The sequence below is a fragment of the Marmota marmota genome, unplaced genomic scaffold, assembly GCF_001458135.2.
Source record: "Marmota marmota marmota unplaced genomic scaffold, marMar, whole genome shotgun sequence".
In the NCBI taxonomy this organism is placed as follows: domain Eukaryota; kingdom Metazoa; phylum Chordata; class Mammalia; order Rodentia; family Sciuridae; genus Marmota; species Marmota marmota.
This window is the reverse complement of record NW_025999968.1, coordinates 45,634,354-45,647,281: the sequence shown is the minus strand read 5'-3', so window position 1 is coordinate 45,647,281 and position 12,928 is coordinate 45,634,354. Positions and strand designations below refer to the sequence as shown.

The window sequence follows — 12,928 nt, the reverse complement described above, 5'->3', positions numbered from 1 at the left end:
AAATGTTGGGTAAAATGAAATAAAAGTCTACCAAATCTAAAAATCAACTACCTCACCATTTTGACCCTTTTATACTCAGGGCTATAATTTCTTATTATCTAATGTATGTATCTAATACATGTATGTATCTAATACATATATAAGTATACATATTAAAATCGGCAAAGATAAATGTACATGGGACAAAGTCCAGGAGAAACAAGGGATGTTTCTGATCGCACTTTCCTAGTGGAGTCTTAAGAGATATTACCTTAGTCTGCTAGCAGTGATAGGAGCCAGCCTGCAGAAAGATTTGCCAACCAGGAAAATTCCCTGGACACTGGGTGTCTAGCATTTTTATTAGGGGTTGGCCATGTAGATCAACAGCATTCTCGTGGGTAACATTAATTCCTCAGTCTCCTGCTTCCCACACTTCTCTCTCTGCATTAAGATAGACCTTCCAGTTTTTCTTCAGGTCAATTATTACTGTGTGGACGAAGGTCTAGACCATTAACCACAGTGCAACCATATATGATCCAGCCTAGGCCCAGATCCCAGGAAAACAAAGACATTTTTTAGGCAATGATATGCTAAGGGCTTAGAGATTATCTCCTAGATTATCTCCTAGAAGTTGTCAAGGAACAAAGGTTTCTTGAAGATATGTAGAGGTTAGACAGCCCAGACATGTGGAATGATAAAATTTACTCATTGCATTGAAGAAGCCAGTGATGCACAATCATAGGAATGTGAGAATGTTCTTGGCCTTCAAAATTGTTTCTTATTCAGTATCACTATATATGTATTACTAGGAATGTTATTAATATTGTATATATTCACCCATATATGTAATACAAGTTAGAAAAGAAAGTGTCCTATATGATACTGAAAGAGAAATCCAGAGCTCCTACATTGTTCTTATGTACTAATTTCAGTGCTAAGTGTTTTACACAGTTTAGTAATCTATTGCTGATTTCAGGAATTTGCCATGATGTAATAGAGTTGGCTGCTACCTACACACAAAGGCTAATTGTTATATTTGAGACATCATGTTGACAGCTTGATATTGTTCATGGGTGGTGATATGTACACTAAAATTGGTAGAAAGCTCAAATCATCATTCTTTCACCCCCAAAGCCACTAATTAAATATTTTACCCCAGACATCAATATGAGGTAAGTAATTATATCCCAATAAGTTGCAAAGCCAAGACACAGCACAGTGTTTAAAAAGATTTATTCTGACCCATGTATCTAAATTTCTTTTGAAAATATGTGCTTTAAATGTTCCAGTTCCCAGCCAGAACTCAAAAGAGAATCACCGATTATTGTGTTCCTCTTTTGTCCACTGACAATAGCCTCTACCTCCTGGTCAGTACTTTTGTCTTTTTTATTTTTAAGAGAGATAATTTTTTAGTATTTATTTTTTCGTTTTCAGTGGACACAACATCTCGATTTTTTATTTTTATGTGGTGCTAGGGATCGAACCCAGTGCCCCGCACATGCCAGGCGAGCACGCTACCTATTGAGCCACGTCCCCAGCCCAGTATTTTTGTCTTTTACTTTATGATCTTTGGCTCTATTTTAGAAATTATATATGTTTCATATTTTTTCAACAAGTCCTTTCATCATTTTTCATTTTCTTCTCAATTTGTCCATAGTGTGTTTATGTACCAACTCCGAATTCCTTCCACCAAAGTACCTCCAGAACCATTTCCCAGACATGGGAGCTTTTATGTGCTGTTATGTGGGATAAACAAAGTTTCTTTTTCTTTTTTTCATTGCCCAAGTGAAGGACAACATTTTAATTGTACATTTTGAATGGTCACTTTTTATTTATCAGTTTTAAATTCAGAGTCATATGAATCACATGAAAATCAACTACGATAATTTTACATTTTCTTCTGTAAGATGATGCATGGTAAAGTTATAAGCAATGAAATACAGTTGGATCTTGGACTCTTCTAATATTGTTTTACTCAAGTATAGAGCAAAGAAAATATTGTTAAGTCAAATCACTCTCATGCAGATCAATAGGAAAAAGTTTTAGTATTTTAAGTCCAGATCATATGTCATTCTTTGACTATTTTCCACCCAAGCATAAATATCACCTTTTTTTGTGGTTAAAACAATATTAAATATATGATGTCTGTTTCCTGGGAAGGTTCTCACATAATATTTAAAAATTTTATACAATTTGAAGAACTGCTGGGATATTTACCTCGGATAACAATCTTGTGCCATGGTTATAATCTAATGTACCTGCAGTGCTCAGATTAAGTTAATGTAAAACAGTATGTTCATTTCCATTGCATTTCTGTTCTCATCAGTTCATCACTGGTATTTATTAACTTTAATACTATGATACATCAAGTTGTTCCATGAATGTCAAATCTGTTGCATTTAACTGCTGCTTCATTTCTAATAATTTTTCTCCACAATAACATGTGTTTATCATGTTATCATATGGTTGGTATATTATTTTCATTAAACTGAAAAAATGCAGTCATTTATTTGATCCTTTACTCTTTTTCATCTCCATGCATATAAACATTTCTATAAATATAATAGATACATACTAATATTAATGTTATTTTTGGTGTATCATTTTTACTTAAAGTGATCTCTAAAATACACAAAATTGTATGCAAATATTTTAATATAATTACATAAATGTATAGGTATATATCCTTTAAATATGCAATACTGTGTGTACGTATTTTAATATATAAATATATAATTACATAAGTACATTGGTATATGCCATCATATTCAAATTAAAATATATTTCTATATATCATGTTCTTAGTTTACTTTAATACTATGATACATCAAGTTGTTTCCTGAATGTCACATCTGTTGCTTTTAGCTGCTGCTTCATTTCTAATAAATTTTCTCCATGATACCTTATTCTTTGTTAGTGATGGCTGCTCAAATTTCTTCTAAATGCTAATATCAAAAACTATGATACCATGAGCATTTTAGTTCATATTCATTTATGGACTTACACAGAAATTCCCCAGTATTATAAAACTAGAAGTGACATAGATGAGTCAATTTTATGTTTCTATATTCAGTCTGACAAATATTGAATTGTTCTTCAGCGTGGCTCTGCAGAATGACTATAGAAGCAGTGCCTGAGCCTTCTGATTTCTCCAAATTTCCACCAGGATATGACTGTATTAAAATACCATATTTTACAATCTAGTACACATATAAAATGGTATCTCATTTTTTTAGCTACAATTTTTCTATTGCCAGTGATTTCTGTACAATCACGACAATGCTGGTTCTTTGGGCTTTCCTTATGTGACAGGCAGAATAAATCTCCTTCCTCCCAAAATGTGACTATGTCCTAATCTTTGGAGTCTGTGAATGATACCTTACCTTGTTAAAGGGGTTTTGCAGACATGATTAAGTTCAGGATCTTGAGAGGGAAGATTGCCCTGGATTATCTGTTGGGCCCAATGTGATCACAAAGCGTTATAAGAAGGAGGCAGGAGAAAAACAAGCAGAAGTAACAGTTGCAATGACAGAGGTAAAAGATCAGAATGACATGAAAAAGAACTACAAGGTGTCATCTAGCAGCTCGAAAAAGTGTGGAAATAGATTTCCCCATCAGAGTCTCTGGTTAGAAGTAGTTCTGCAAATGTCATGACTTTAGTGTAGTAAGACTACTTCTAAATTTCCAAACTTCAAAACTTTAAGATAATACATTTTTATTGTTTTAAATTACTGAGTTTGTAGCGTTTTTTTTTTTTAACAGCAGAAACAGAACAAATAAAATTTACTTTTAAATTCTCTTTAAATGTTTGCAAAATGTACATTTTATTTTCTGTTTCATTTTGTAAGTTAAGTAAGTTTCCTTATATCTCAAGATCATCCATTTATAAATTCTAAATACAGAATTTTTTTTCTTTTCTACCAGCTGCTGTCCAAAACTTTTATTCATAGCATTCTTCATTGAACAGGACCTTTGATATAAACATTGTTTTTGCTCTGTGGCTTATATTTTAAACATGTTTTTTTTTTTTTGAAAAGTTATTTTTATTATTTCACAGGGATTCTCCATTCTCCTCTGCTGAATATGTTCTAACTTTGACATTGCAGTGGGTAACCATATAGAGACCATATTTATTTTTGATGTTACATGGGATACCTTTTGTATGGTCTCTCCTGAACTGGGTCCCAACATGATTTTGAAAACAACCTAACCCATCCACAGTTGTTAGTGATGTCATCTTTATGCACTGCTAAATTTCAAATATACACGTGGGGACACCTTACTTAAACTATCCATAAATTTTCTGTTTGCACACCTTAATAAAACTATTTTTTCTGTTTTTGAAAAGATACTGTATTGTAATTATTTAATCTTAGCATCATAAAATTAATGCTTTCTCTAAAGAATCAAACTAAGATTGATTAATTAAAAATAATCAATATCAAATAATTAAGTATTTTTAATATTAAATAACAAATTATTTCATAAAGAATACATTCTTTACCTATTCTGAAACTACCAAATAAATTTAATACTAAAAAGAACAAAATCTATGCAGATTGTTTGATTTTCAGTAAACATGACCTAGAGCTTTGTGTCTAGAAAGAATAGTGAATCACCTACAATAATCCAGGGACAAAACAATTGAAAAGGTACCTGGGCAGGTGCTTGTGTTCATGAATATGTAAAAATGCATGCTTAAGCATTTAGGCATTTGCTTACAATTTCTGTTAGCTTAAAATATTCTTATTTTTCTATTTCTTTAAAATAAAAAAGCATTCAAATACCACATAATGATGATTACATCACTTGAGGAATTATAGTAGCTCAAAGTAGGAACATTGTACAATTTAAATCTCATTTTACATGGATGAAGTTGCTAAATATATCAAAAACAATAATAGAATTTCAAGATTAGGTTAGCTTTTGTATTTTCCAAGTAACACTGAGTTGACACTGAATTTCACATACTTGTTATCGTAAAGTTCAGATGCTCATTAGGTCTGACCACAAGCAAGCAAGGAAGTGAGAAAGCAAGAAAAAAAGAGAAGAAAAGAATAAAGACAAAAAGAGAAAATATTTCAGTCATATCACACAAAAATTTGCTATTTAAATAGGCATTATATAATTTATTGTTATTTTCAAATTATTTGTAGAAAACAACAAAATAAATGTTTTTTAAAGTATTAATTCATAATTATATCCATCTGTATATATTTATTCTTTTGTTTCTTTGAATAGTCTCATCATCTGAATCTAATTCCCTGTGTTTTTATCATTTATATCCCTTCCAAATATTATACATTATAGTTTGTTATCTGTTCTCCCTAATTCAGTCTTGCATTTTTCTTTCTCTAAGTCCTCTTAGAATCTTCTTCACCAATTTATAAAACACAAACTCAACAATATTGTCTTTGATAAAACACAGACCTGGTAATGTCTGCAAGGAATGTCTAATCTCTATTTTCAGAATCTGCAAATTCTCTGCATGTCCTGATCTTCATCTGTCATTTCACTTTATTTCATACACTCACCTTTCTGTGTCTCTGACACTTGCTCTTCTGTGGTTTCTGGAACAAGGTGTTTATCCAATGTTTGATCACCCCAGTCTACACATGGGAAAAGCTCCTCATTTAGAGGTTATCCATGTGTGTCTCATGTGTTCCTGCAGCCATTCCATTCTGAGGTATCAGAGAGCTTGTGAGAAGGAAGAAGGACAATCGTGGCTTCAGGTGTGACACTCACTTACAACAGCATGAGCCATGTGGAAGCTTTTGACATAGACTGCTCACCATGGTGGTCTCCCAGAGGAAAATACAGAGATTAAAAAAAAAAAATGTATGCAGTACTAGTGGTGAACTCCCAAATGTCGATAATGACAATAATTACAACATATTTTTGATATGAGAATTAAATAAGTTGATATGATTAAGGTATGATAATAATATATATAATAAGATAATATGTAAAATAGGCAGCTTTATTGTTAATTCTATCAGTATTATTATTTAATTTACTACTGAGGGCTTGTTACTTTTTAATTCACAATTCACTTTGTATTCTGAATATTAAAAAAATGGTTATTTAAAAGTTGGAAATATTTTTTACAAATTGGTATTTATCACTGATGTAAATTGTTACAAGCTATATTTTACATTATGACAAAACTGTAAAATCATTTCTGATTATACTTTTTAAAATCTGTTCTAATTTTTCCCCTTGGCCATATTTAAAAAATATTTTTCTAATTTTCTTGTTTTTAATTGCCTTATTTCAATTTATTTTTATGATAACTAATTTTGCTTTATTTTTTTCATCTGTAAATCTAATTTTAGCAATAGCCATTCTTGGATATATCTTTATCAATTTAATGAATATGACATCATCCTTTATCGAATTGCCATTAGCATACATTCATTTCTGAAATATTGATTTAAATCCATTGATTTTTAAAAATCTTTCTTGAGCCAATCCAACTTGAAAATATTTTTACTTTCTCCTAAGAGTTGCCATGTTAGCTCATTTTTAAATGCATTTTTTAAAAATATTTCTTTAGTTGTAGATAAACACAATGTCTTTATTTTATTTATTTATTTTGATGTGGTGCTGAGGATCGAACCCAGTGCCTCACACACACGTGTGCTCTGCCACTGAACCACAATCCCAGCCCCTTAAATGTATTTTTAAATATTTAATATATTTAAAGATTTAAAGATTTATTTCTGGATACCTGATATTTCACAATTACTGATCATTCCTTTTAAACATAGCATAACTTCAATTTATTTCAGTGATAAAATATGACAGAATATTCTGATATTCTCTGTAAGCAGATCACTTAAACTTTGGTCCCAAGTAGTGCCTATCTAACTGGAATGCATTTGTATCTGTAGTGTTCATAGCTTATGCTGAGTGTCCTGGTTTCAGGGACAAGTGGGAGTCTGAATCGTAAAACTTAGAGACTCTTAACTAAACTATGGTCTGAATACTGAGCTAAATACATTTATTCTTGCAGTTAAAGAAATAAGAACCTCAATACCTTTATTCTTGCAGTTAAAGGAATAAGATCCACTTACAGGATTAACTTGCCTTTGCTGTTGTTGGGATATGTGTATGTGTGTGCGTGCATGTGTGTGTGTGTGTGTGTGTGTGTGTATGCTCGCGCAGCACGCGCATATGCTTGTTTTTACTTTTAATGTGTTACTTAATTAAAATGTCAACTTTTAATTGATTTATTTACCTAGCTGCATTTAATGTCTTTCCTTCTTCACGTTAGATTGATTCCCTCTGTGAGAAATACTTTTCCCAAATGTAAAATTCCACTTCTAAGTTTGCCTCAACATTCCTCTTATTGTATTCTGGAGAAGGAACAGATCCTATAGTTGAGAACAGTGTGGGATAAAAGTCAGAGGGAGGTTGGAGCAGGAAAGGAGGAGAGTGGAGAGTAAGCCTCTCTATGGTTTTCATCACTTTCCCCACAATTTCCAAGCTGAGCTGAGTTTCTTTCTTTTTTTCTTTTCTTTTCTTTTTTTTTTTCAGTGACAGTATCCTTTATAAGGATTGTTTGGAGGGTTAAAACATAGATGATGCAAATAAGGACTGGAATGTAGCCAGCATTTGATAAACGATAGCTGTTATTAAATCAGTGCGTTGGCCAAAAAGCTGCACATCACCCCTAGTACAGCTAATATTTTTGAACCATTGAAGAGGTACCCAGGATTTGTGCATTTATTTTCATTGCCCTACTTAGTTCTCCCTTGAACTATAAAAACTGTTAATTTTTTATTATATGTTCTAAAGTAGTAGAAAGGCACAACATTAACTTACACAGTTATATACTCTTAATTAGAACAAGGATGGCAACAATTTTAGCACATCACTCGTCTGAACAGCATATAGGGTTTATACTGCTGTTGTGACTGCAGAGGAGTGTTTCAAAGCTGCCTCCCAATCCGTGGCATAATAACCATCAGAGGAATTTTAAGCAAAACCAACTGCAGATTCCTATGCCCACTCCCCCCACGTTCTGATTCACAGGGTTTGAAACAGGGCCTATAAATCTCTACTTCTCACAAGTTCCCTGAGTGATCTACATGTACACCCAGGCCCTGAGCTACCAATGCAGAGCAAAGAACAGTCAAACGACAAAGGTAAAGCACTCAAATTCTTTTGAGGCCCTAAAATTACAGATTTAGTGAGGCATGCGGTCAAGTTTCTCAAGTCTAGTCATGGCCTGAGAACACCATGAGCTTTTCTCAGGTCAGGTCAGGGATGGCCTTGTTGTCCAGAAGTTCCATCTTCTAGTCACTTGGAGTAGCCACAGTCACCACAGACACAGAGTGTCCACTGGCCCAGACTCTAGTGAGGAGCCTAAGAATTTCTAACCATTCACCTGGGTGAGATTCTTGCCTACCACATGACAAAACTCCAGGCCTAAATACTGAGTGGCGATCAAATTTTCATTCCCCAATCCTGGTTTCTATTTCTCACTTAACTTGTAAATATAAAAAATTGCTCAACTTATCAGCTCCTTTCGAGGAAAGCAAGTTGAAATATTTGCACCATCCAGCTTTTTCCAGCTCTGCAGACTTCAGCACATGATCTCAGTCAACACAAACAAATCCCTCCATCCCAGCTTTGTTTCTGGTGGTATTCAGGCAACAGATTCCAACATCATGACTTTGTAAGACACTTTAGTCTTCCAATTTTTCAAAGTCCACCACTTCTTGATTCATATTTTTTAATGTCTTTTTCATTTATTAATTAGAACCCCTCTGAAAACAGACACTTCCTGTCAACTATTTGATTGCCCAGAGACAGAGTTCTTACAGGAAAGGCATTAAATGTTTGATTCATTCCCTTGATTTTCCTGTTTTTAAAATTCTTTTTTTTTAAATTTATATATGACAACAGAATGATTACAATTCTTATTATATATAGAGAGAGAGCACAATTTTTCATATCTCTGGTTGTATACATAGTGTATTCACACCTATTCATGTCTTCAACTTTGGATAATAATGATCATCACATTCCACCATCATTAATAACACCATGCTGCTCCTCTAACCCCTCTGCCTTACCTAGAGTTCCTCTATTTCTCCCATGCTCCCTCTCCCTATCCCACTATGAATCAGCTTTCTTATATCAAAGAAAACATTTGGCATTTGGTTTCTTGGGATTGTCTAAGTTCACTTAGCATTATCTTCTCTAACTTCATCCATTTACCTGCAAATGCCATGATTTTATTCTATTTTATTTCTGAGTAAAATTCCATTGTGTATAGGTGGCACTTTTTTTAATCCATTCATCCACTGAAGGGCATCAAGTTTGGTCCCACAGTTTATCTATTGTGAATTGTGATGCTATAAACATTGATGTGGCTGTGTATCTGTAGTATGCGGTTTTTAAGTCCTTTGGTTATAGGCTGAGGAGTGGGATAGCTAGGTCAAATGGTGGTTCCACTCCCAATTTTCCAAGAAATCTCCGTACTACTTTCCGTATTGGCTGCACCAATTTGCAGTCCCACCAGCAGTGTATGCATGTAACTTTTATAAGCTCCCTTCTCAAAGGTGAGTTTCCTCAGGCCAGAGTGACCCTGGAAAACAGGTTCTGTTCCAGGATTTATTTTAAGAGCACTCTGCTGGTTTCCCTGCTGGCACCCAGAATAAAGACAAATTTATTCTGCATCTTGAAGTCTTCCTGAAGCTTCTGCAGCACCTCATCTCGGGCCTTGCTGAAGCTAGCCCCCTGCTCAATGGCCTCATGCTGTTCCAGGAGCAAGGCGCCATCAGTGCTGCCATAATGCTCAGCACTGCAGAAGTGGGCACCACTGACAGTCCTGGAAATCCAGAGGTCAGAGTCCACACCTACCTGGTATTTAAGTCTAATTAATTGGGGTGGACGCTAACTACCTCTGGTAGTTAGTTGTACTGGAGAGAAGGTGGTAGTTGTAGCAATGCGTCTTATCAGGCTCTTATTTTTAGAGCTTAGTAAAACTAGGACAAACAGAGAAGAGAAGATATGATTCAGCCAAGGGACACTTAAATGGTTCCTTTTGTTCTGTTTCCTCCAATCCAAAGACTTTTAAAATTCTGGCTCAATTTCAGAGTTTATCCTTCTACAGGGAACTGGTTTGATAAGATTTAATGGTACTAAAATCTGAATATTTCTTGAGAGTAAATCATGTCCAAATTAATCTTGTTTTTCAATGGGCCTCTTTCAAATTCAATATGAAAGCAAAACAATGCTATCTCCTTTAGGGAAACAGAATGACCAAAATTGATAGCATATTCTTTAAAAAGAGAAGGAAAAGCTATATTTTCTATAACCATTCAAAGTTTAATTCTTACAAGTTTTAGTCAATAAGCTCCAATCAATCCATTAAATAAAACTATTAACCTTTTGAATACTTAATTCAACTATTAACCTTTGGAATAATTCATTTTATTGGTTAAAATGCATATCTATGCCATACCATATAGAGTTAGATACTGTAAAAATTATATAAACTATTAGATATTGTAAAATATCTGTGTAGAAGAAAAATAAAAAGAAACATGCTTCCATTTTCTTCAACTAATTAGTCATATATATATATATATATATATATATATATATATATATATATAATAATGTAATTATTCCAAAGGCTTTAAACTGTACTCAGTAGTTGCATAAAAATGCTATACATTTATTCATCCTGGTTTATTTGTGGGGTAAGATTAGTTAAGTATAGTATCTCTGTCAGGGTTCAATGAGAAATTTCTAAGAACTGAACTAAGGCAACTGTGGGAAACAAGTAAGCAGTCTCTGTAAGGATCATGTCTTCTGAAAGGTTGATTCTAAAGCTTCAATACTACAAGACAAGCGTTAGGATTAAAAAAAAAAAGATATGGATAGCAAGAGGAAGCAGAAGCTGGAACCCACAGTGTGAGGTCTCAGATCCTGTGAATTCGCTTTGCTTCTGACCTGAATGTGGTAGGGACCCAGAAGAAGCTATGGACCTTTATTATCTAGTTCTCTCTCTCTCTCATTCTCTCTCTCTCACACACATACACACACACAGGGGCACACACCAGGGTCTGAAGAAGTCTAAGAAGGATCCAATAAAGACTCAAATTAATGATAAACTGTAAAAATGAGTGGTCTCCTCCTATTTTAGCATTTCCTTGCCAAGTAAATTGAATAGCAGAGAAACAAATTGTCTCATTAGAAAAGAAATTACATAATCATGTTAGCATAACATAATAATGATAGAGTTGATTTTTCTCATTGTCCTCCCACTTCCTGTTTAATTGTTATCTCATGTATTTTATTTTTAAAACAACATTTTGTGACTTCTACTGATATGCACATCAATGTAATGCATCAGTGTTGTAACCCTTGTGGCACTTATGTTTAGAGTTCAGTTTTTCATCATTTATTAAATCCAAAAGCATGCATAAAAGCAGAGATTGGAAAACATGTTTTTTTTCCTTAGGTATTGGTTTTCCCATTCATTGTTTACTTTTTAGTTCAATGGACTATTTTACTTTTTAATGATTCAATTCATTGTTGCTTCAAAAGAAGCAATCTATAAAAGCAGTGAAAATGCTTTGTTATTTTCCCCATCAACAATTGGTTCAAAAGGCTAAGGTTTAGTTTCTATTATGTGTACTATGATTTGTCTTTTATACTTCTTGGCTTCATAAACTACTGGCATTAAAATCAATTTTGTAAGATTATTTTAAAATACTTGCTTAGATGAATATATTCAGCAGAAATGATCAAAGCTGGAAAAGTGTATTATGAATCAAAGGCCAAAGGGAGCATTTCTGCAATTGGATAGTTATCTAATTTTTTTTTTCAAACAGCTATAAAGATAGTATATACAGAATGTGAAGGAAAGAGAGTGCTATACTGGCAGTGATAGGAATCATTTCATGAAATAAAAAAGTGCATTTCCAACTTCTATGGAAGTGATATAGAAAAGGCTCCTTGTTTCATTTGCATATAAGGATATTAAACACAGTAATATTTTTTTCTATACTGTGGAATCTAAGTTAATCAACACAATTAAATGAACAAATTATTTCTATCATCATCATTTTTGAATTGAAGACAATACACATACACCTTAGGCTCCTCATAATTGAATTTAACCATCAAATTAAAATTCTGCATTCTTTTCTATACCGCACATATTGTAAATCTCAAAGAATTGTAAAGGTAAGTGGGCATAACATTTTAAGATATTGACATGGAGTCACTTTTTAAAGTCGTATTAACAATAGTGCCAACACAGATTTATTTAGATTTATATTTTACTAAGGGCTTGAAAGATCTTGAAAATGAAAACCGTACAATATTGGTAATAAAATGTTGAGTGACCTAATGAATGGTGGGATAAACTATGTTCATAGATCAGAAATCTTATTATTACTTATTACTAAAATGGCTGTCTCTGAAAAAGCAAGAGTAGATTGTAGGTCTAAAGCAAGGTCAATAAAAATAGCACCATTTGCATATAAAATGACAATCAAGCTACCTAGAGCAATTTTTAAAGTAAAGAAAAATATTTTAAATTTTAAGCTATAACAATGGTTTCAGTAATCAAGTCATGATGAATATGTAGAGAACAATAAATGATTCAAAGATAAAGTCACATATAATGGTCAATTGATTTTCAACCAAAGTATCAACTCAATTAAAGATAAAAGAAAACCTTTCTAAATAATGTTTGAACAGCTCAGTATCCATGTAGGATATATCTATGTGAGATATAAAAGACATTGACTTCATTTCACATCATAATCAATACTCACACAAAATGTAACATAATCCTCATAGAAAAGCCAAAATGGTAAAACCTCCAGATAAAAATTTAATAAAAATGCAAGCTACCTAATGGAAGATATATTTTCAGCACATATAATTGAGAAAAGACTTATAGACAAAATATATAAGG

At 33.0% G+C, this 12,928-nt stretch overlaps 1 pseudogene; it reads right to left on the bottom strand.

Moving 5' to 3' along the window:
* Positions 1–1,641: 1,641 nt before the first annotated feature.
* On the bottom strand, positions 1,642–11,214 carry LOC107136113 (annotated as a pseudogene).
* Positions 11,215–12,928: the final 1,714 nt, after the last annotated feature.